This window comes from Schistocerca serialis, chromosome 3, assembly GCF_023864345.2.
Source record: "Schistocerca serialis cubense isolate TAMUIC-IGC-003099 chromosome 3, iqSchSeri2.2, whole genome shotgun sequence".
NCBI lineage: Eukaryota > Metazoa > Arthropoda > Insecta > Orthoptera > Acrididae > Schistocerca > Schistocerca serialis.
In genome coordinates, this window is record NC_064640.1 from 42817967 (window position 1) to 42841934 (window position 23968).

The following is a 23968-nucleotide window of genomic DNA, read 5'->3' on the forward strand; positions in this document are numbered from 1 at the left end:
CCCCTTCTCTCCGTCCGTCTCCTCCTTCCAACCTCCCTGTCCTTCTCCCCAACACCTCCTCTTTGTCCTCTTACTTAACCCCCACTCTTTGTCGATATCCTCCTTCCCCTCTCTCGGTTTATCCCCCTCCCCCAGTCTGCGTTGCCCTCTTCCCTCCCCCTCTCTGTCCATCCCATCCTGGCATTCTTCTCTCCATGTTATCTCCCTCACAGCAATAGAGTGCTGACAGTTCTTAAACCCACAGTATTTCTTTCTAGACCGTAACTACCAGCGGCAATCAAAATGTTTCCTCCCGAAGGCCGTTCAGGCTATGATGGGTAAGACAATCAGCTATAATAACCATGAGAATTGAGGCAATTATGCTACTGAGTAACCAGAGAGTCAGGGATTAAAGAACCCTATCACGTGAAGCTGATGCGATATGGTGACGACATGTGAGAATCGTTTAAAGAAAACCCGTAATACATGTAGAAACTTGGCGAAAAGAGTTAGTAATAATTCGGGACTCAGGCAGTCAGTTATCGGCGATTGATGAAGCAACTACAGAAGAAAGGCTGATTCCACTATCGCCACAATAGGTACTTTCTATTCGAGATACCACAGGAATGATAAGTGTGCGTGTCCAATCGCATGACTGAGTTTATTTTCGGATGAGGCCACGCACGTTTCAGCAATTCATGCTTGTAGTACCGCAGTTATTTACGTCAGTCATCCTAAGATGTGAATGGATGGCCCACAACTTAGTGCGATTAGTCTTATAAGGAGAGAATTCAAATTAGGATCCGAACATAAAAAAGATACTGGTGAGTATATACACTCCTGGAAATGGAAAAAAGAACACATTGACACCGGTGTGTCAGACCCACCATACTTGCTCCGGACACTGCGAGAGGGCTGTACAAGCAATGATCACACGCACGGCACAGCGGACACACCAGGAACCGCGGTGTTGGCCGTCGAATGGCGCTAGCTGCGCAGCATTTGTGCACCGCCGCCGTCAGTGTCAGCCAGTTTGCCGTGGCATACGGAGCTCCATCGCAGTCTTTAACACTGGTAGCATGCCGCGACAGCGTGGACGTGAACCGTATGTGCAGTTGACGGACTTTGAGCGAGGGCGTATAGTGGGAATGCGGGAGGCCGGGTGGACGTACCGCCGAATTGCTCAACACGTGGGGCGTGAGGTCTCCACAGTACATCGATGTTGTCGCCAGTGGTCGGCGGAAGGTGCACGTGCCCGTCGACCTGGGACCGGACCGCAGCGACGCACGGATGCACGCCAAGACCGTAGGATCCTACGCAGTGCCGTAGGGGACCGCACCGCCACTTCCCAGCAAATTAGGGACACTGTTGCTCCTGGGGTATCGGCGAGGACCATTCGCAACCGTCTCCATGAAGCTGGGCTACGGTCCCGCACACCGTTAGGCCGTCTTCCGCTCACGCCCCAACATCGTGCAGCCCGCCTCCAGTGGTGTCGCGACAGGCGTGAATGGAGGGACGAATGGAGACGTGTCGTCTTCAGCGATGAGAGTCGCTTCTGCCTTGGTGCCAATGATGGTCGTATGCGTGTTTGGCGCCGTGCAGGTGAGCGCCACAATCAGGACTGCATACGACCGAGGCACACAGGGCCAACACCCGGCATCATGGTGTGGGGAGCGATCTCCTACACTGTCCGTACACCACTGGTGATCGTCGAGGGGACACTGAATAGTGCACGGTACATCCAAACCGTCATCGAACCCATCGTTCTACCATTCCTAGACCGGCAAGGGAACTTGCTGTTCCAACAGGACAATGCACGTCCGCATGTATCCCGTGCCACCCAACGTGCTCTAGAAGGTGTAAGTCAACTACCCTGGCCAGCAAGATCTCCGGATCTGTCCCCCATTGAGCATGTTTGGGACTGGATGAAGCGTCGTCTCACGCGGTCTGCACGTCCAGCACGAACGCTGGTCCAACTGAGGCGCCAGGTGGAAATGGCATGCCAAGCCGTTCCACAGGACTACATCCAGCATCTCCACGATCGTCTCCATGGGAGAATAGCAGCCTGCATTGCTGCGATAGGTGGATATACACTGTACTAGTGCCGACATTGTGCATGCTCTGTTGCCTGTGTCTATGTGCCTGTGGTTCTGTCAGTGTGATCATGTGATGTATGTGACCGCAGGAATGTGTCAGTAAAGTTTCCCCTTCCTGGGACAATGAATTCACGGTGTTCTTATTTCAATTTCCAGGAGTGTAGTATAGATCGCGATACGCATGTGTTATTTTTACGCACCACGTCGTTTCAGAAAGGGCAGAGATGGACCGAATGCAGTCTTATCAAAGAGATTTGTAATCCATCACCTGAGTAATTTCGCAATATCAACATGAACGAAGCTCTAGAACCCAAGATGGATGATATAGATGGAATTTTGGAGGACGACTGACGTTAGTTAAAAAATATTCTCAAGAGGCACTTAGCTGTGATTTAGACTCACCCAGAGGACTTGAAACGCCAGCTCGTGCAAGCACTCGTTCTACCGAACCTCCACTATTGTGATGTGATTCAACAAGGCACGAGTAGTGAAAACAAAAGACGGCTAGAGCTAACCATGAATGCCTGTGTGCGTTACACCTGCAACATTCGCCGATATGATCATGTTAGTGCTTCATACTCCGAGCTAAAGTGGCTGCGGCCGGACAAATTGCGTGACTACCACACTCTATTTCTACTTCACAGACTCCTCGTCGCGCAAGCACCCCAGTACCATGCTTCAGAGATTAAAAACCTGTCATGCCATCATAATCGAAACACGAGGTCACTCTTATTTGGTATCCTAACTGTGCCCACTCACAAAACAAAAACTTTTGCAAACTCCTTCTCAGTTGCCGCTGTCCGCCTCTGGAACAAACTGCCCCTTACCTTGCGCAAAATTCAATCTCCTGCTGCTTTTAAGAAGAAGTTGAAGCATTTCCTACTATCATCCTCATAAAGTTCTCCACAAAATTAATGTACCAGGCCAATCCTCTCATCTGTCAAATAGCAAAGCTAGCGTCTCCTATCTTGCTTCTGAGATGCCTTCCCCTTCATATATCTCTATTAGCCAGGCAATCTTCTTTTCCTTTATATTTCCTTAATTATGTTTCATCATGTCTATTCTTCTCCTCCCTTCACCATGAGTCTCCCTCATACTCCCTGCTGCCAGCACTCCTATCTAAAATTTGTCTCTTCAATAATGTCTAATTATAACAGTACTTATGATCTACGAATATAAACTCTATATGTATGTATTTTTCCAGGTGTACCTTTCTAATTGTTTATTTCACTTTTTGTATTAGCTGTAGTTTAACATGCCTACTAAAACGTATGAATGTAAAATAAGTAGAATGCCTGGTTAGATGTAAGAGAGGGCCTGATGGCCCTAATCTTGCCAGGTTAAATAAATAAATAAATAAATAAATGTGTGTGCCGTAGAGTTACTGGTAAAGATTCACAAATGCTAGTATACCAAATCATTAGCCACGCATGATGCAATGAGAAGCGAAATAGGTAGAGTGTACCAAGAGTTGACGATACTATCTCAATATGTATGTCTCTTCCGTTTTGGACGTTAAGGGAGTTGGAACGCCCTACCGCAACAATGTTAAATTTTGTGACTTGGCTTCCCTGTATTTCAAGAAGCACTGTAGCCATTTACATGAAACTTTTGCAGGACATTAAACTGTATGTTCTGAGTCTACTGAACTACAATAACTGTATTTCAGCCACTGCTTTCGGAAACACAATTTTTTAATTACACTGTTACAATGTTGTGTACTTTTTTGACGTTATCCTAAATAATTTTACTTGTACAAAACATTATGTTCTTCTTTTATTACAGTAGACTCAGGATATGTATGTTATTACTCCCTGAAAATATGAATAATCTACTCGAAGAGATTTCTCATATTTAGGGGAAAATGCAGCAGAAAATGTAAATTTTCAGGACCAGCTCCTGCAGTTTCAAAAGACTGTAACTCACTTAATATATGCTCAATTTTTTTTATTTTTAGTCAGTCAGAAGCACCCTGCACCATGCTGTATATCACGCTCTTGATCTTTTTCCAAGTATTTTCTTCTTTTCTTCTTTCTGGACTCCTTCGTGGCCAACTGTGCTGCATACCCGGCTTTATCAATGCGAACCTTGTCTATCCGTTCACGTTCTCTGATGCAGTTTGCTCCAAGGCTAATTCCCATATACTGTAGCGCTTTCACCCTACTAATGTTGCCATCATTAAAACCATCATTAAAACCAACAACAGCATCACTGACCCCAGTCCACCCCCCCCACTTTAGTGTCTTTATTCCAACCAAAACATTTTTTGGTAAGCGAGTCCATAAAAGATTACTGAACGACTCACTGGGATTTTTAGTCTGACCATGCAGACACTTCTTCAGTAATTCAGGATTTGTCAGATTTCTGTAAATAGGTTTTATGATATCCATGAATGCTGCTGGGATGAAATGTTTATGGCTGTATGAACTGTTTGAGTACTGGCCATTGCGGTAATTGCACCATGAATCAGATCCAGGAGGGTAAAGGTGGTTTACTGGCTTTTCATCAGTTGACAGTCTGTGGAAGGAGGTGGCCCATACTGCCTGCTTCATTTTCAACAAACCCTCAGTATTATTTCTAATGGGCATCCCACAATACTGCTGTAGTTCATCAATCATTTTGCCTGTAAGCCTGCCTCGCATTGTCTAACCATCAGAAGGTTTCTTGTCTCTCAATCTTTGTTTCAACTTCCTCAACGTAGTGCCCAACCTCTTCTGGACATGACCAACCCAATCCAGTTTTGTGATAATCTTCTCTCCATAAGGCTGAGCGGCTACTACACTGTTATACGCTTTTGAGTCTCCATAACATAAGAACTTAGTGTAACGCATTCCCCTTTCGTTCACAGATCAACTAAAAGTTTCAATAACTGTAGATTCCTCCATACCACCACTTGTTCCTTCATAATTTCTGTCACAGATATGACCTTCTTCATTCCATGATTTACACCAATAACAATGTTTGGTTAAAATCTGGAGATCTATTACCTTTCCGGTATCCACACTGGTCACCGTAGTAACATAATTCTTAGAACTGTGGCCATACATCTGCCAAGTGCCATCAAAAGCTACTGGTATGTCAGTAATACCATCATTTATTTCAACAGCTTCGTTTGCAGCACCCTTCATTGACTCACATACAACAGATTCCACAGCAGCTCCAATAAATCCTGTATACTTGTTTGTTTTACAAGGTGGGCGTGGCATATACATCACGGCACACATTGTTTCTGCTGCAGTGTGTTCTTTGTCAATATCTCTCAATCCATAAAACCACCTAACATTTACTTCAAAATAATTATCTCTACACTTATCTAAATTCCAAAATGAATGAGCATATTTACAACTGGCTCAATTAATGATAAGTTTCCTGGCTAGTCCATTATATACTTCACTGTCTTCATGTAAAGTAACTGGCTCTCCACATATTTTACAACACATACATTCACCTGACACCCTTTTAGGATGTGTAAATCTATCAGAATATAACATAACCTACCATTTACATCACTGTAAGTAGGCTGTTTATGTTTTCTCTATGTAAGTAGGCTGTTTATGTTTTCTTATTGGCAACATTACGTGTTATGTAAGTAGGCTGTTTATGTTTTCTCTATGTAAGTAGGCTGTTTATGTTTTCTTATTGGCAACATTACGTAACGCTCAATATGAAAATCACTGGCTGTGCCGTGTGCAGTCTGTGGCTGCTTTGAGAATATAACATAACCTACCATTTACATCACTTTCGTTTTGAGAAAACTGCGTATCACAACGTTTTATTTATCTTCGAAGCACTAATGGGTGTTTCTCTAGATACTGACGAGTTTGCCTGTATTTCACTGTCTGTAACTTCACACGCCACATGTTGAACACAGCGTTTCCCTTTATTCGAAAATCTATTACCATGAAATGTACGTTTCTTAAAAAACACTTCATTTTGGCGCCATACGTTACTTTTTTAGAGATTTACCAATCTATTCGTCACTTTTCCTCGGAAAAACGTTAGCACTTCGACATACAAAGCATGTTTACGCTATTAAACGATACGATACCTTTATAACACAGCAATCGACAGCTTTCTATATAAAAAATTACCGATTTTATTAGATCTTGAAATAATACAAGTAAAAATTTTAACATTTTCAACCTGTGTTGATTATATTTAAGAAAATAAAATGAAATACTTCCCATGTGAGTTTATAAATGATATATATATATATATATATATATATATATATATATATATATATATATATATCATTGTATTTGGAAAATTGCAAATTTTATAATGAGATAAAAATCCGAAAATGTGAAAATTTTTTTTTCCATTCTAACTCTCCTTAACGGACACCTTCAGGGAGTTCGTAAATATTGTCCCTCGTCCTATCAGATGGAGTGAGTAGGGGCAACTAGGAGACCTTACATGAGAATTCACCTAAAGATGTTATGATATGTTTACTGATACGAATAAATTTTTTTCAGGCAAATAGCTGTGACTGTTTGTGTGACATCTATTAATATTTGGTAAAAAGATCTGAAGGAAATCTTGACAGGCAGGCAACAAGCTAGGAGCGCTGATGCAAGAAGCTGTGTGGGCTACCGGTTCACCAGACCCAGAGAGAATGATGGGCCCCGCCGCAAGTGAGCAAGAAGAGACATTAAAAGGGCAACCTTAAAAGCACTGCTGCTGTTGTTGCTGTGGCAGACAGGCTGCTGTCACCCTCCGCCAACACTGGCTGAAACTCTGGCAGAGTGTCACATGGTCACCCCAGTGTCATAGTTGTATGGAGCTGCGACTGCAGCAGCCTCTATAGTGGGACGACGATCTAGCTATCACATCCTTGGAGTGGGGTACGAGTCCATAGACACACCCTCCTACGGAACCTTCACGCCAGATGACTTGAAAACATTGCTTGGTTCACGGTGGAGCCACTGCATGCAGGCGAAGGATCTAATGGGCTCCCCCAACGCAGTTTCTGTTAGGAGCAGCTGCTGCGACCTTGTTCCCGATGCGACTGGGACATGATGGCCGCGTGACTGTACTGGGACGTGAGGGTTAGAGACAATGTCCAGGTGAGTATGTGTATTCTCTTTTGATGTGTTGGAAGGTGGGGACTGTTGAGAAACGTAGACTATGTTAAGAACTATGAAAGGAAATGTATAGCAGACGGATAGTGGGGTCCCTATAGACGTGTACAGTAGCAATTTCTGCGTGCATTAACCAGGCATAGACGTAAATTAATAGCCCATGCCATATTTCAGTTACATAAAACGTTCCAATCTCTAAATTAATTTATTACCTTACTGTAGCCTGTAATTCCAGCTTTTCCCATTTTTCCATATACGTATGCTGAACTGATTTTTGAAAGTTATTCTAGTGATGGCATCCACCTTTTCATCCATGATATGTGATATGTTCTGTCGTCCATTAGTAATTTATTACACTGTTATCGTTTGTAATTCCAGTCTATTCCATTTTGCCCCGTATGTTTGCTGAGCTGATTAGTAAAGAATAGTCATGTGAATACACACATAATTTCTTGGATGTGACAGATTTGTAACAACTTAATTCATGAGCACACTAGAATAGTGAACGTTTGCGAAAATACACTTGACCTCTTAGCAACAAATAATCCTGTGACAACAGCTAGCATGAAAACGGATACAAGGTTTAGTGACACATGGAGTTGTCGTAGCGAGACTGAATACCGTAACTCCAAAATCCACCAAAAATAAATGGAAAACATATCTATTGAAAAAAGAAGATAGAAATTTCTGAGAGACAATCTTGACTTCTTCCTAACTGACAATATAAGTATAGACCATATGAGGCTTGAATTGAATGAAATGGTATCAGCAGCAATTGAGAGGTTTATAGCAAAGAAGTCAACAAACGACGGAGCTGTTCCCCCATGGTACACAAAAGAGCCCATAGCACTGCTACAGGAAAAACGAAAAAAAATGTGAAATTTAAATGAAATCAAAGTCCGCAAGATTGGCAGTCTTCTGCTAAATATATTCACGAAAGGCAGTAGGAGCAATCCACTGAATTACTGGCCCAGGTCATTAACGTCGATGTGCAACAGGATTCTGGAACATACATTGTGTTCGGACATTATCAATTAATTCAAAGAGAACGGTCTAAGGATACATAGCCAAAATAGATTCAGAAAAATGTCGTTCTTGTGAAACGCAACTGGTTCCTTACTCACACGAAGTCTTGAGTGCTATCGACAAGAAATTTCAGATTGTTTCCGTATTTCTAGATTACCAGAAAGTTTTTAAAATTGTATCCATCAAGCGGCTTGTAATGAAATTATGTGCTTATGGAACACCTTCTCAGTTCGAGATTTCTTGTGAGACAAGTCACAGTTTGTAGTAAATGACGGAAAGTGATCGTTTAAGCCAGAAATGATTTCTGGCGTTCCACAAGTTAGAGTTAGTGGCCCTCTGTTGTTCCTTATCGATATAAAACATTTAGGAGACAAGCTGAGCAGCCGTCTTAGGTTGTTTTCTATGGATTCTGTCGTTTATCATCTAGTAAAGTCATCAAAATAAATTACAAAACGATTTAGATAAGACATCTGTATGGTGCGAAAATTGGTAATTGACCCTAAATAATGAAAAGTGCGAGGTCATCCACATTAGTGCTAAAACGAATCCGTTCACCTCGGTTACACGATAAATCTATTAAATATAAAGCTGTAAGCCGAACTGAACGCGTTGGGACTACAATTACGAACTACACAGATTGGGAAGAACACTCAAAAAAGATGGTGTTGAAGGCAAAGCAAAGACTGTACTTTATTGTTAGAACATTAAGAAGATGCAACAGATCTACTAAAGAGACTGTCTGTACTACGCATGTCCGTCCTCTTTTGGAGTACTGTTGCGCCGTGTGGGATCCCTACCAGACGGGATTGAAGGAAAACATTGATAAAGTTCAAAGAAGGGCAGCACGTTTTGTATTATCGAAAAATAGGGGAGTGAGTGTCACAGACATGAGATAGGATTTGGTGTGGAAATTATTAAAACAAACGCCTTTCTCATTGTGGCGGGATCTTCTCAGGAAAATTCAATTACCAACATCTCCTCCGAATGCGCAAACATTTCGTTGACGCAGACCTACATAGGGAGAAACGATCATCATAATGTAATAAGGGAAATCAGAGCACACACGGTAAGATACAGGTTTTCGTTTTCCCCGAGCGCAGTGCGAGAGTGTTACAATAGAGAATCAGGGTGACGGTGGTTCGATTAACCCTCTAATGGACACTTAAGTGTGATTTTCAAAGTACCCATGCTGCTGTAGACGTAGAAGCTTTGTATTTTGTCATCCATTTTTCAATTATCATCATCTCTTGTGTAATTATAATTGTAGTTTCTTGTAAGCTGAATAACGTGAAGTTTATTAGAATTAGAGTGTTTAAATATAAGTAGGCAAATATATATAGAATGTCATTTATGTTGGCATTTGATTTATTCGCTCTAGTATATTCAGATATTACAAATAAATATATAAAATGCATATAATTTTTAGTTTAGGTTCACAGAATGTAATTAGTTAGTTAAAGGATTACAGTGTATAGTAACTTTACACTTAATGGTTATGTGTAAGAACAAGCCTTTATCTAATGCTCAGGCCTCCTTCTCGTCCCATCATAGGTATATAAAATGGAAATGTCGTAAGGCTAGGGCCTCCCGTCGGGTAGACCGTTCGCCTGGTGCAAGTCTATCTAGTTGACGCCACTTCGGTGACTTGCGTGTTTAAGGGGATGAAATGATGATGATAAGGACAACACAACACCCAGTCCCTGTGAGGAGAAAATCTCCGACCCAGCCGGGAATCGATCCCGGGCCGTTAGGTATGACATTCCGTCGCGCTGACCACTCAGCTACCAATAGGTATGACAGTTACAAAGAAATAATGACACTGTGGAGTGGAGACCACTAGATGTAACTAATTACAGAGAAAAAGGGAGAGAGAGACAGGAGAAAATTACTTGTCATTGTCAAATTGAGTCTAACTTAACTGTGCGTGTGTGCGTGAGCGCGCGCGCGCGCTCTTGTGTGTGTGTGTGTGTGTGTGTAAGTGTGTGTGTGTATGTGTGTGTGTCTGTGTGGTATGTGTATGTGTATGTGTGTAGTTGAAACATGACTTTCGGGTTTAGGCTATATAGATAATTATAATGCACATGGTTACAGTATAGATAATTATATAGTAAAAACAAAACTTATACTATAATTTCAGTTGCTTAAGATGCTTGTGGCACAAGATGAAATGTTGATTTGTACTGAAGGCATGGTCATGTAGGGAAAAATCTTGTGTTCGACAATGCCATCTAGAATTGCTGCACTGAAAAACATTCCTGCGGTTGTAGCGTGCAATGCAACAAACCCTTGTAGTGAGAAGAGAAACAGCCAGTTCATGACCTGGGGGGAAAAAATTCCGCAGCAGCTTGTGTGGCCAAGCATAAGGTCCATGAATACGATTGTTGTATGTGGACACAGTATGATATCTGTCTCAAGCATTATGTGTCTTGTTCACAAAATAAGATAATATTTTTACGATAGTCTTACAACTTGTTCCACTCTGTAATTCATTTAAGTGTATAGCGGGGTGGATTTCCACCTCTTAAATTCTTAAAAGCTTGCATACTTGTACTGTTCCTTGGTCTGTGAGAACAAATCAAGGGCTCAAAACAGCCAGACCAAAACATTTGACATATGTGTTTGCTACTGCCTTGGCCATCAGGTCAGGAATTTATACCAGAACTAAGTAATGTGAAAAATGATCGGTAATGGACAAAATTTATTTCTTCTTGTGTTGCATATGTGGAATATGTCCTACAGTGTCTAAAGATACTATCTCAAAAGGTTTGCAGGCTTCAGGTGAAGTTTTGGGTGGAATTTGTGGACTCACCTTTTAGTCCGTCAGCATGCACGAAATAACGATGTCAATATGGTCCTCACTATTGCACCTGTGCTCGTCCCAACTCATGCATTATCAGCATGTTTCCCATTGTGTTGCTTGGTAAACAGCAGAGCATTATGCAGTGGTACGGCACTTAAGCAAATTCGGTGTCATCAGTCACTTTCCTTGTGGAGTTCTGCTGCTTGAGATAAAGTCTTCACATCTGAAATCCGAAAGGGTAGAATATTGACAGAATTCCGCATACGAGTGTTGAAACTCAGTAAGATGCACTTCAATTGCTAGCAACAAGCAGACCTTCCTACTCAATGTAACTACGTTCTGGCACATTTTGCCTGGCTTATGAGACACATCATAATCATATATGCTTGACCTCAATGCCCATCGAGTTAGGTGATTACTTGGATCCTTTAAATTCAACAGCTACAGTAAAACAGTAACAAATGTGAACTGCTTACCACACAGTTAGCATTTAAAATAGTTCAATCCCAGCAAGAAAGGTAACAACTCCTTCATTGTGCTAAACTTAATTTCTCCCTTAACGCGTTGGTGAAAGGTTTCTCCAACAGGTTTCTCTTTGCCATTCTGCTCCTAATTTAAAAAACATCCCATACCAAAATCGCTAGCATCACAGGATAAAATAAATAGCATCTTAAGATCGGGGTAATTTAACAAACGGGATCTCATCCAAACCTCTTTACAACTAAAATTGTCGGGGAAGGTCTGTGAGACCCACTACTTTTTGCTTCACTGAATTTATGTTCTTATAAATAATATGAGTCGAGCACTCTGGTAGCTTCCTGAAACATCTGAGAGAAAACGATCACGTCGTGAGTCAGATTTTATTACGTTTAGTCATTGTTTGGCAGTCTTCTAGAAAGCGTACTGGTCTGTCAGACCCAGCCCAACTATTTACGTGACTAATTTCTGCCAATGAGGCCCAATTTTTATTTTGGTGTAGGCCTATCACTAAGTTACTTAGCGAAGTATTTATGATGTTGTAAAACCGAATTATCACTGTCAGTAGTTAACAGTATTGGATGGCAAGAGAAAATCTTTCATACAGTGAAGTTTACAGAATTTTATTTGATGATGGGAATGAAGAAGGCGAGTCTGCCACGAACCCAGACTTCGAAATAAAAAGTTATCATGAAAGTAATAATGAAATAAGCAGTGGCAAAGAGGAAGATGTTCAGCCTGCTGCCAACACCGGTGCAATTACTGATGTTGATTCAAGTGCAACTCCTCTAATAGACTCATGTACGTCACTTACACTATGTGATCAAAAGTATCCGGAAAACCACAAAAACATACGTTTTAGGTGCATTCTGCTGCCACCCAGTGTCAGGTACTCCATATCAGTGACCTCAATAGTCATTAGACATCGTGAGAGAGCAGAATGTGGCGTTCCGCGGAACTTATGGACTTCGAACGTGGTCAGGCGATTGGGTGTCACTTGTGTCATACGTCTGTACGCGACATTTCCACATTCCTAAACATCCCTAGAACCCCTGTTTCCGATGTGATAGTGAAGTAGAAACGTGAAGCGACACGTTCAGCAAAATACCGTAGAGGCTGTTGACTGACAGAGACCGCCGACAGTTGAAGAGGGTCGTAGTATTTAATCGGCAGACATCTATCCAGACCATCACACAGGAATTCCAAACTGCATCAGTGTCCACTGCAAGTACTATGACAGTTAGGCGGGAGGTGAGAAAACTTGGATTTCCTGGACGAGTGGCTGCTCATAAGACACCCATCACATCGGTAAATGCCTAACGACACCTCGCTTGGTGTAAGGAGCGTAAACATTGGACGATTGAACAGTGGAGAAACGTTGTGTGGAGTGACGAATCACGGTACACAATGTGGCGATCCGATGGCAGGGTGAGGGTATGGCGAATGCCCGGTGAACGTCACTTGCCAGCGTGTGTACTGCCAACAATAAAATTGGAAGGCGGTGGTGTTATGGTGAGGTCGTGTTTTTCATGGATGGGGCTTGCACCCCTTGTTGTTCTGCGTTGCATTATCACAGCACAGGCCTACATTGATGTTTTAAGCACCTTCTTGCTTCCCCCTGTTGAAGAGCAATTCGGGGATGGTGATTGCATCTTTCATCACGATCGAGCAACTGTTCATAATGCATGGCCCGTGGCGGAGTGGTTACACGACAATAACTTCCCTGTAATGGACTGGCCTGCGCAGATTCCTGAGCTGAATCCTACAGATCACCTTTGGAATGTTTTGGAACGCCGATTTCGTGCCAGATCTCACCGACCGACATCGATAGCTATCCTCACTGCGGCACTCCGTGAATAAGAATTGGCCGCCATTCCCCAAGAAACCTCCCAGCACCTGACTGAACATACGCCCGTGAGAGTGGAAGCTGTCATCAAGAGTAAGGGTGGGAAAACACCATATCGAATTCCAGCATTACCGATGGAGGCGCCACGAACTTGTAAGTCATTTTCAGGCAGGCGTCTGGATACTTTTGATCACATAGTGCATGCTCTTTTATAACGGAAGGAATGGGGCAACCAAATGGAGAAAAACTTGTTTCCCACAAAGCGTTCGAATAAGACGTCAAAACATAGTTACCATGCATTTGCCTGGAAGTATTAGAGCTGCGATGGGTGTAAATTTACCGTTAGAGACATTGAAATTATCTTTTAGCAATCTGTTGTATGATTCAGTTCTTGAATCAACCAATATCTGTATTGATTCAGTTCGAAACAAATATACGGGTGACCCAAATATGACTAGGCCTACAAGTTCTGATCAACTGAAGACACATTTTGGTACACTTTACTTAGATGGAATATTTAATGACGGTAAAATGAATATTATAGACTTGTGGAATACAGATTGGATCGGAATAAAAATCCTTCGAGTAAGTATGTCATTGAGAAGGTTCAGAATTTTGACTGGTTGTATCAGGTTTCACAAAATCCATACCAGAGAAAAAAGAGAAGCATAAGATAGTCTTGCTGCCATAAGACGGCTTTGAGATGTTTGTCTCAACTCCAATGCATATTTTGCTCCGCGAGAAAACGCTACTTTGGACGAAATGCTGGTTCCATACAGAGACACGTGCAGGTTCACGATGTATATTCCATACAAACCCGCCAAGTTCGGCATCATGGTTTTCATCCTGGCTTGTTCTGAAACGTACTATGTAAAAAATTTGGAAGTCAATGAAAGGTGCAAAACCACAAGGACCGTACAAAGACAGTAATAAGGTAGACGATGTAGTTTCGCGTCTTGTAGTAAAAGGGTCTGAAAGAAATTTGGTAAAAGACATTTCGTTTACCTCTTACCTAATCGTCACATAAGTACTAAAAAAAGAATATTACTGTAATTGGTAAGGTAAAAAAATAAGCCTGAAATTTCAGTTGAGTTTTTACCCAAAAAATGTATAAAAGGATACTCAAGTACTATTTGATTTCAGAAGGACGTCACATTACTTTCATATGTACGAAAACGAAACAAAGCAGTACTGCTTATTTCGTCAACGCATAATGACGAAAAACTGACAGTGACAGCGACGAAAAGAAAAAACCAAATCTAATAACATACTACAAGAAAACAAATGGTGGTGTAGATAACGTTGATGCTATGTGTGGTGAATATACTGTCGCTAGTGGGACACGATGGTGACCTCTCTCTCTCTTTCTTCCAGTTGCTGAACATTGCAGCTCACAATGGCTACATTGTATTCAAATCAAACAAAAGCATTTCAGTTAGAAGAGAATACCTCAGAACTCGAAGGAAGTCTCTCGTTACACCATATTTGACAACGAGTGCAATGCAGCCAAACCTCCTGCATGAAATTAGCAGGCTTGCCTGTAGCCTCACCTGAAGCCAAGATCAAAGAATAGTTGAAGATCTACAACCATGGAAAAGGGAAACATGCTACTATTGAAGAAACAGCAAAACTAAATACTTTTGCAAAGGTCACATGGTGTGGTTGTGCTTGGCGCATGTTGAAATGGTTTGGGGAAACTGTTCTGATGGTTCATGAATTTAGAGGACGATATCTCATAAACTGTCCATTATATCAACAGTTTCCATTTACATAATGAAAATTCATCATGTTTGCTTCTTAGTTCTCGAACTTATTCATATTCGTATTTTAATCAAATTTATAGTCCAATTTACTCATATTTCCAGTTTAATTACATTGAGTACTACAAAGAAATATGTTTTCAGTTTTTTTTCCTTTTACAATTATTGCATAATTCAGAAGGTTAAAATCATATCATTATAGCGTTTAGTGCTACCTGATCAAAAACAATTCGTCATTTGATGTAAATATACTGTTTGTCACTTGTTATAAGTGTTTTATTTATTGAGTCCCACAAATCCAGCCCGACCGTTCTCGAAACTAGTTTTCGCCCAACCATTCTAGGGGTAATCTGTTGCACTGCGGTCTCATATTTCTGTGTGGTCCACTTAAAAGGTACTCCGGTTTTTCAGTAACTTGTACATCAGCTTGACGACAGTAGCATAATCTTTGACTAAACAACGATACTAATTCACAAACTCAAGCAATGTCTGTGATTTTTTCACATTTGTAGTTGTTGGGAAAATGTCCACTACTTCTGCAAGTCGCTTATCTGTTTTCACCATACCAGAAGTATTAATGCGGACTACAAAGATAAGTGTTCCCTTGGCAGTCATTACAACCCGCACTTTAGCCATTGGCACGTTTCTGTACTCTCCATTAAAACACAGTTATATCACGTATATAAACGAAACACCTGTGGTGTACAGGAAGGTGTCGTCGTTGAGTGACTGTAGGAGGATACAATACGACTTGGACAGGATTTGTGATTGGTGTAAAGAATAGCAGCTAACTCTAAATATAGATAAATGTAAATTAATGCTGATGATTAGGAAAAATGATCCTGTAGTGTTTGAATACTCCATTAGTAGTGTAGCGCTTGACACAGTCACGTCTATTAAATATTTGGGCGTAACATTGCAGAGCGATATGAAGTGGGACAAGCATGTAATGGCAGTTGTGGGGAAGGCAGATAGTCGTCTTCGGTTCATTGGTAGAATTTTGGGAATATATGGTTCTTCTGTAAAGGAGACGGCTTATAAAACACTAATCCGACCTATTCTTGAGTACTGCTCGAGCGTTTGGCATCCCTATCAGGTCGGATTGAGGGAGAACATAGAAGCAATTCAGAGGCGGGCTGTTGGATTTGTTACTGGTAGGTTCGATCATCACGCGGGTGTTACGGAAATGCTTCAGGAACTCGGGTGGGAGTCTCTAGAGGAAAGGAGGCGTTCTTTTCGTGAATCGCTACTGAGGAAATTTAGAGAACCAGCATTTGAGGCTGACTGCAGAACAATTTTGCTGCCGCCAACTTACATTTCGCGGAAAGACCACAAATATAAGATAAGAGAGATTTGGGCGCGTACAGAGGCATATAGGCAGTCATTTTTCCCTCGTTCTGTTTGGGAGTGGAACAGGGAGAGAAGATGCTAGTTGTGGTACGAGGTACCCTCCGCCACGCACCGTGTGGTGGATTGTGGAGTATGTATGTAGATATATGTAGATGTAGATGTCTTCAGTCCCCTTAACAATGCAGCAGCTGTGTTCCTCAGATTAAATATCATTTTAAACCATTCATACAGCGCTAAAAGTGTGATAAATACACTCCTGGAAATTGAAATAAGAACACCGTGAATTCATTGTCCCAGGAAGGGGAAACTTTATTGACACATTCCTGGGGTCACATACATCACATGATCACACTGACAGAACCACAGGCACATAGACACAGGCAGCAGAGCATGCACAATGTCGGCACTAGTACAGTGTATATCCACCTTTCGCAGCAATGCAGGCTGCTATTCTCCCATGGAGACGATCGTAGAGATGCTGGATGTAGTCCTGTGGAACGGCTTGCCATGCCATTTCCACCTGGCGCCTCAGTTGGACCAGCGTTCGTGCTGGACGTGCAGACCGCGTGAGACGACGCTTCATCCAGTCCCAAACATGCTCAATGGGGGACAGATCCGGAGATCTTGCTGGCCAGGGTAGTTGACTTACACCTTCTAGAGCACGTTGGGTGGCACGGGATACATGCGGACGTGCATTGTCCTGTTGGAACAGCAAGTTCCCTTGCCGGTCTAGGAATGGTAGAACGATGGGTTCGATGACGGTTTGGATGTACCGTGCACTATTCAGTGTCCCCTCGACGATCACCAGTGGTGTACGGACAGTGTAGGAGATCGCTCCCCACACCATGATGCCGGGTGTTGGCCCTGTGTGCCTCGGTCGTATGCAGTCCTGATTGTGGCGCTCACCTGCACGGCGCCAAACACGCATACGACCATCATTGGCACCAAGGCAGAAGCGACTCTCATCGCTGAAGACGACACGTCTCCATTCGTCCCTCCATTCACGCCTGTCGCGACACCACTGGAGGCGGGCTGCACGATGTTGGGGCGTGAGCGGAAGACGGCCTAACGGTGTGCGGGACCGTAGCCCAGCTTCATGGAGACGGTTGCGAATGGTCCTCGCCGATACCCCAGGAGCAACAGTGTCCCTAATTTGCTGGGAAGTGGCGGTGCGGTCCCCTACGGCACTGCGTAGGATCCTACGGTCTTGGCGTGCATCCGTGCGTCGCTGCGGTCCGGTCCCAGGTCGACGGGCACGTGCACCTTCCGCCGACCACTGGCGACAACATCGATGTACTGTGGAGACCTCACGCCCCACGTGTTGAGCAATTCGGCGGTACGTCCACCCGGCCTCCCGCATGCCCACTATACGCCCTCGCTCAAAGTCCGTCAACTGCACATACGGTTCACGTCCACGCTGTCGCGGCATGCTACCAGTGTTAAAGACTGCGATGGAGCTCCGTATGCCACGGCAAACTGGCTGACACTGACGGCGGCGGTGCACAAATGCTGCGCAGCTAGCGCCATTCGACGGCCAACACCGCGGTTCCTGGTGTGTCCGCTGTGCCGTGCGTGTGATCATTGCTTGTACAGCCCTCTCGCAGTGTCCGGAGCAAGTATGGTGGGTCTGACACACCGGTGTCAATGTGTTCTTTTTTCCATTTCCAGGAGTGTATTATTTTATGGATAATTTTAAGGTTCAATAGGAAATGATAGGCTGATTTCGTATCCAGCGTTGTAGGAAAAGAAAGAATGATTAGGTGACCTCAATGTCATTAGAAGTGGAACAGTAGCCTTCATTGGGGAAGTATGTGGAAGAAAATTAGCCATACCGATTTAAAAGGAACCGTCTCAACATTTACCTTAAGCAGCAATGAGTCCGACACACATCAGCGAGGTGACTGAGTTCAGTTGTGACAGTGGTATGGCTGTCTACGGTCCTTGCCCATAATACTTCACGTCCATGATTTGCTGAACTAGCATAATTAATGAAGAACTGAGAAAGTTTAAGTCTATCTAATTAATAGAGAATTTTATGACCATAACGGTAGTGAAAACCACAACGTGATCCGACTAGCGGCTCACGAGATATTCGCGGTTTAATTCAGATGTTCTATCTTAACTCACTAGTGGCCGAAACGTCTAGGCTCCAGGACGCGGCATGGAGCGGTGTTGATAGAGAATCGTTGCTCCTTTCCGCATGACTGGACAAGTTCAGAGTAACATAAATGTTAGAGACAAAGAAAGGGCTTATAAAGTTACCGACTGTAATAGTTAGGAGAGAGAACAAAAATTTCTGACATCTACCAAGAGTCGCAGTGGGAACTATCGATGGAAGGAATTCTAACATGAAAAATATTCTCGATTATTAAAGATGGTAGCACGACGCCTTTTTCGCCCAGGTGGAACAGAATACATGAATACGTGTCTTTGTTCCAGGAGAACGAGGCTGGGATCTCAACCGAGGGGACGTATAGAGAGACATCTCTGCAGTTATGGCATAATAATGTTTGTTTCGTGTGTGTTAGATAAATAATGTTTTCAACAGTCGAACTGCGTAGTAAGATCAATCGTATGGTGATTATAAGTGTTTTTGCTTTGTGATATACACGCAGGATTACACGGTGTCAGACAGTGCGCATCGCTTTTGTCAGTCACGACGCCATTGCTGCAATGCAATTAAGGAAGTGGGTTGTGTTTACTGTTCCACTGTGTGCTGTCTCAGTGTTTTGAAATTATCGTCGCTGATGATTGTTTGGTTGCAACTGGGAAATATTTCAGATATTTTGTGTTGGTAGCTACAGTGCCAGCATTTCCAGAGCTATCCTGCTTTGTGGCAGCAAGACCCGCTTATCAGGTACAGTTTCAATCAGAATAGAATGGTGGGAGCTTATTCTGTTACCTCCTGGTGCAAGTAACGTGTTTTGCATATCGGATGTTTAGGACCGAGAGACAAAAGTTACGTTCGCGAGTGCACCGTGAACTGTGATCGAAGCAGCTAAAAATTCGTGCTATTGCTGTTAGGAATGCAACCACACGAAATTAGAGGACACTGGGCCTGGGCATTATATCAGCTTCTAATCAGATTGGTGTGTGGTTGATTTGATAGGGTAACCACTTACCCAAAGTATTATTTTTGTACTCAGAATTCACAGGCTGATATGCAATGTGCAGTTGGCTGTCCTATGGGTAATTCAGGTAAGTTTGGCAGGTAATGATTCTACGTTTGGACTTCAAATTTGGAGAGCCACAAAGGTAGATCTGCAAAGTTCTTGAGCGATGTAATCCTCTTAAAATACATTAACCTGGTACAGGCGCATCAAAGGTTATACGTAGTTGTTGAGAGTTTGGACCATCTTGCATTTCTCTCGTAGCACATAGATGTGTTTTATTTTGTTTGACATGAGAAGTTTACAAGCCAAATTCACGTAAAATACCAGAGGGAGATCGATTAGGTAAGAGTTGAAACTTCCTGGTAGGTTAACACTGTGTGTCGGACCGAGACTTGAGCTCGGGAACTTTGCCTTTCGCCGGCAAGTGCTCTACCGACTGAGCTACCCATGCACGACTCACGACCCGTCCTCACAGCTTTACTTCTGCCAGTACCTCGTCTCCTACTTTCCAAACTTTACAGAAGCTCTCCTGCGAACGTTGCAGAACTAGCATTCCTGAATGAAAGGATATTGCGGAGACATGGCTTAGCCACAGCCTGGGAGATGTTTCCAGAATGAGATTTTCACTCTGCAGTGGAGTGTGCGCCGATATGAAACTTCCTGGCAGATTAAAACTGTGTGCCGGACCGAGACTCGAACTCGGGAACTTTGCCTTTCGCGGGCAAGTGCTCTACCGACTGAGCTACCCATGCACGACTCACGACCCGTCCTCACAGTTTTACTTCTGCCAGTACCTCGTCTCCTACCTTCCAAACTCGAATAACGTACAGTTGATCTCAGTTGGTGTCACTTCCACGGGGAGTGAAAGAAACGAAGTAATGTGCTGCCTCTCTTGACAGTGCTACATGCACCGTCTCCTGGAGGAGAAAGAGGGATGCCACTGTGACTTCGCATTTGATTTAAGGATTCATAATTTTAATCAGACTATCTATGGCTCGCGCCTATGCTTTCTCCTGCTGATCATCACTTCGTCTCATGTCACCCCGCAGTATATGTACTGCACGAATCTTCGCAGAACAGGTCTGCAAACATTGCAGGACTTTCCCCTGGCCTCCATCTCAGGATAGAGACTTGCATCAGTAGTTACATCTACTTCTGTTGTCTCAATATCTGTCACCTCTTTGGCCAGACATCGAACCTTTCTGCATTTCTTACAGTGCCTGCTGACACCAAGTAGGTGAAGCAATCATCTGATAGCTTTAGCGTCACTATGTACAACTTCACTCCATCAGACCATAACACATACAGCTAATGTCTCGTTATTTTTGTTGTCGCTTCCTGTCGGAAGACTAGTTTGATGCAGCTCTCCACGCCACTCTATCCTGTGCAAGCTTCTTCATCTCCAAATAACTACTACAACCTATATCGGTTTTCACCTTCTTGCTGTATTAATCTCTTGGTCTCCCTCTGCAATTTTAACTCCCCAAACTTTCCTCCAATACTAAATTGGAGACTCCTCGATGCCTCAGAACATGTCCTATCAACCGGTCCCTTCTTTTAGTCAAGTCACGACACAGATTTCTTTTCTTCTCATCTCTATACAGTACCGCTTCATTAGCTACATGATCTACCCGTCTAATCTCCAGCATTCTTCTGCAGCACCATATTTCAGAAGCTTCTATTCTCTCCTTAGCTGAACTGTTCATAATACAAGGTTCAGTTTCCAGCAAGGCTGCACTCGACATTAATATTTTCAGAAAAGATTTCCTAGCACTGAAATCCATATTTGGGGTTAGCAAATTTTTATTCTTCAGTAACACTTTTCTTCTCATTGACAGTACACGCCTTATACCCTCCCTTACGATGGCCATCATCAGCTACTTTACTGTCCTAATAAAAAAACATCAAAACTGGCTCTGAGCACTATGTGACCTAACATCTGAGGTCATCAGTCCCCTAGACTTAGAACTACTTAAGCCTAACTAACCTAAGGACATCACACACATCCATGCCCGAGGCAGGATTCAAACCTTCGACCGTAGCAGCAGCGTGGTTCCGGACTGAAGCGCCTAGAACCGCTCTGTCACAACGGCCGGCAATAGCAAAACTCATCTACTCAGTGTCTCGTTTCCTAACCTAATTCCCTCAGCAACGCCTTATTTAAATCTACTGTATTCTTATAACTTCATTTCAAGACACTGTCTACTGCGTTCAACTGCTCTTCCAAATCCTTGGCTGTCTCTGAACAATTACTATGTTATCTACAAAGTGCATTGTTTTTCATTTATTTATTCACGATGAACATTAATGCCTTCTACATATTTTCTATGGTTTCCTGTACTCCTTGCTCAATGTACAGATTGAATAACATGGGGCACAAGCTACAACCCTGTCTCACCCCTTCTCAACCGATGCTTCCCTTTTATGCCCACCAAGCAAGGTACGGCAGTGGTTAGTACACTTGACTCGCATTTGGGAGGACAACGATTCAAACCCGCGTCATGCCATTCCGATTTAGATTTTCTATGAATTCCTTAGATAGCGTCAGGCAGACACCGGGAAGGTTCTTTTGAAAGGATATGGCCGATTTCATTCCCAATCCTTTCTTAATCTGAGCTTGCGCACCGTCTCTAATGACCTCCTCGTCGACGGGACGTTAAACACCAATCTCGTCCTCCTCATCCTTTTATGCCCATCGACTCTTATAACTGCAGTCTAGTTGGTTTACATGTTGTATATAACCCTTCACCCGGTATTTTATCTCTGGCACCCTCAGAACTTCAAAAAGTGAGTTCTAGGAAGAATTTGACAGAGCTTTGAAACAACTAAGTCGGAGTACGCGCCATTTCATCAGAGCTACTGATATCTTTGGGAGAGCCAGTCTTAGCAAGACTATTCCAGCTGGTATGCAAGATGCGTGAAGAAGGCGAAATACTCTCAGGCATTAACAATAGCAATAATTCGAATTCAAAGGGAAGCAGGTGCTGAAATGTACACGTATGAATATTAGCGAACTATACCTTTAACACATCATGCTTGCCAAATACTAACACGAGTTTCTTACAGTAGAACATACTATGGCATTGCTTTGCTTAACACTCAGCAGCAACAACAACAGGAAATTACTGACTCATATGTAAGGTATCTGAACCGAAACAAAAACAAAACATGTGGCAAATATCGACCGTCTGCATTTGAGTCACTACAAAATGCAAGATGTCTTACATAGTACGTTATGCATCAGAAATGGAAACACTGAGATGCAGGATGTGTAGCAAAATCCATATAAAATTTCCGTTATATAGTACTGACAAAAAACGTTTGTGTTCAACAGCAATAAATATGGACGAAGTATAATAACGACTAACCACTGTAAAGCTAAAAAACATGTCATCTTGAGACGAAATTCTTCTAACAGCATGTTGCATGTTGCACAAAAAGCTGTCTAACTCAAAAACATCAGATAAATTTCCTAAGCCTATATGATGCATGTCTCTTATGTCAAACATGGAATGAATGCCGTCATTAACTTAAAAATGGGATCACTTTACATTGGACCTGGAATATATATGTCCTGAGGAGGAGACCATTATTGTGGCTTTGGGTTTTAATCACCATTAAAAGTTCACACCAAATCCTATTTACGACTGTAAAACATGTTATCAGCTATTTGAAGGAGCCACTTCGACTGAGCTGCGATGGGCTGAACTCAAGAAAAATAGGATAACGCAGGAAGAGTGTGTCCTGAGGTTGGGGATTGAGGCCGGCCGCGGTGGCCGAGCGGTTCTAGGCACTACAGTCTGGAACCGCGCGACCGCTACGGTCGTAGGTTCGAATCCTGCCTAGGGGCATGGGTGTGTGTGATGTCCTTAGGTTAGTTAGGTTTAAGTAGTTCTAAGTTCTAGGGGACTGATGACCTCAGAAGTGAAGTCCCATAGTGCTCAGAGCCACTTGAACCATTTTTTTGGGGGATTGAGAGTAGAGTACATGCCCTACCTGCAACCTATTCTATGCCACATCCTGCACAGTCACATGTGACGTCTTGCCCAAATTAACATATTTTCCAGAAATTTCTTCGCTCCCAACAGAAAACTCAAGATTTCTGAACCTAGGGACTTACCCCATACTTCACACAACCTACACTAGGGCCGGTTTAGGTGTTTCTTTCCCATGAAGGAAATTAATAAGCGTTCGTACTGAGCCCTCATGTTGCACATCAGCGGTAAAGTACAATCAAAACCTTCACTGCACGATGACATTGATGATGTTACTGATAACAGAACCACCAAAGCAGAGTTACTTAACATGGTTCTCCGAAACTCTTTCACCTAAAAAGACGAAGTAAATATTCCAGAATTCTAATCAAGAACAATTACCAACATTTGTAACTTAGAAGTAGATATCCTCAGTATAGCGAAGCAACTTCAATCACTTAAT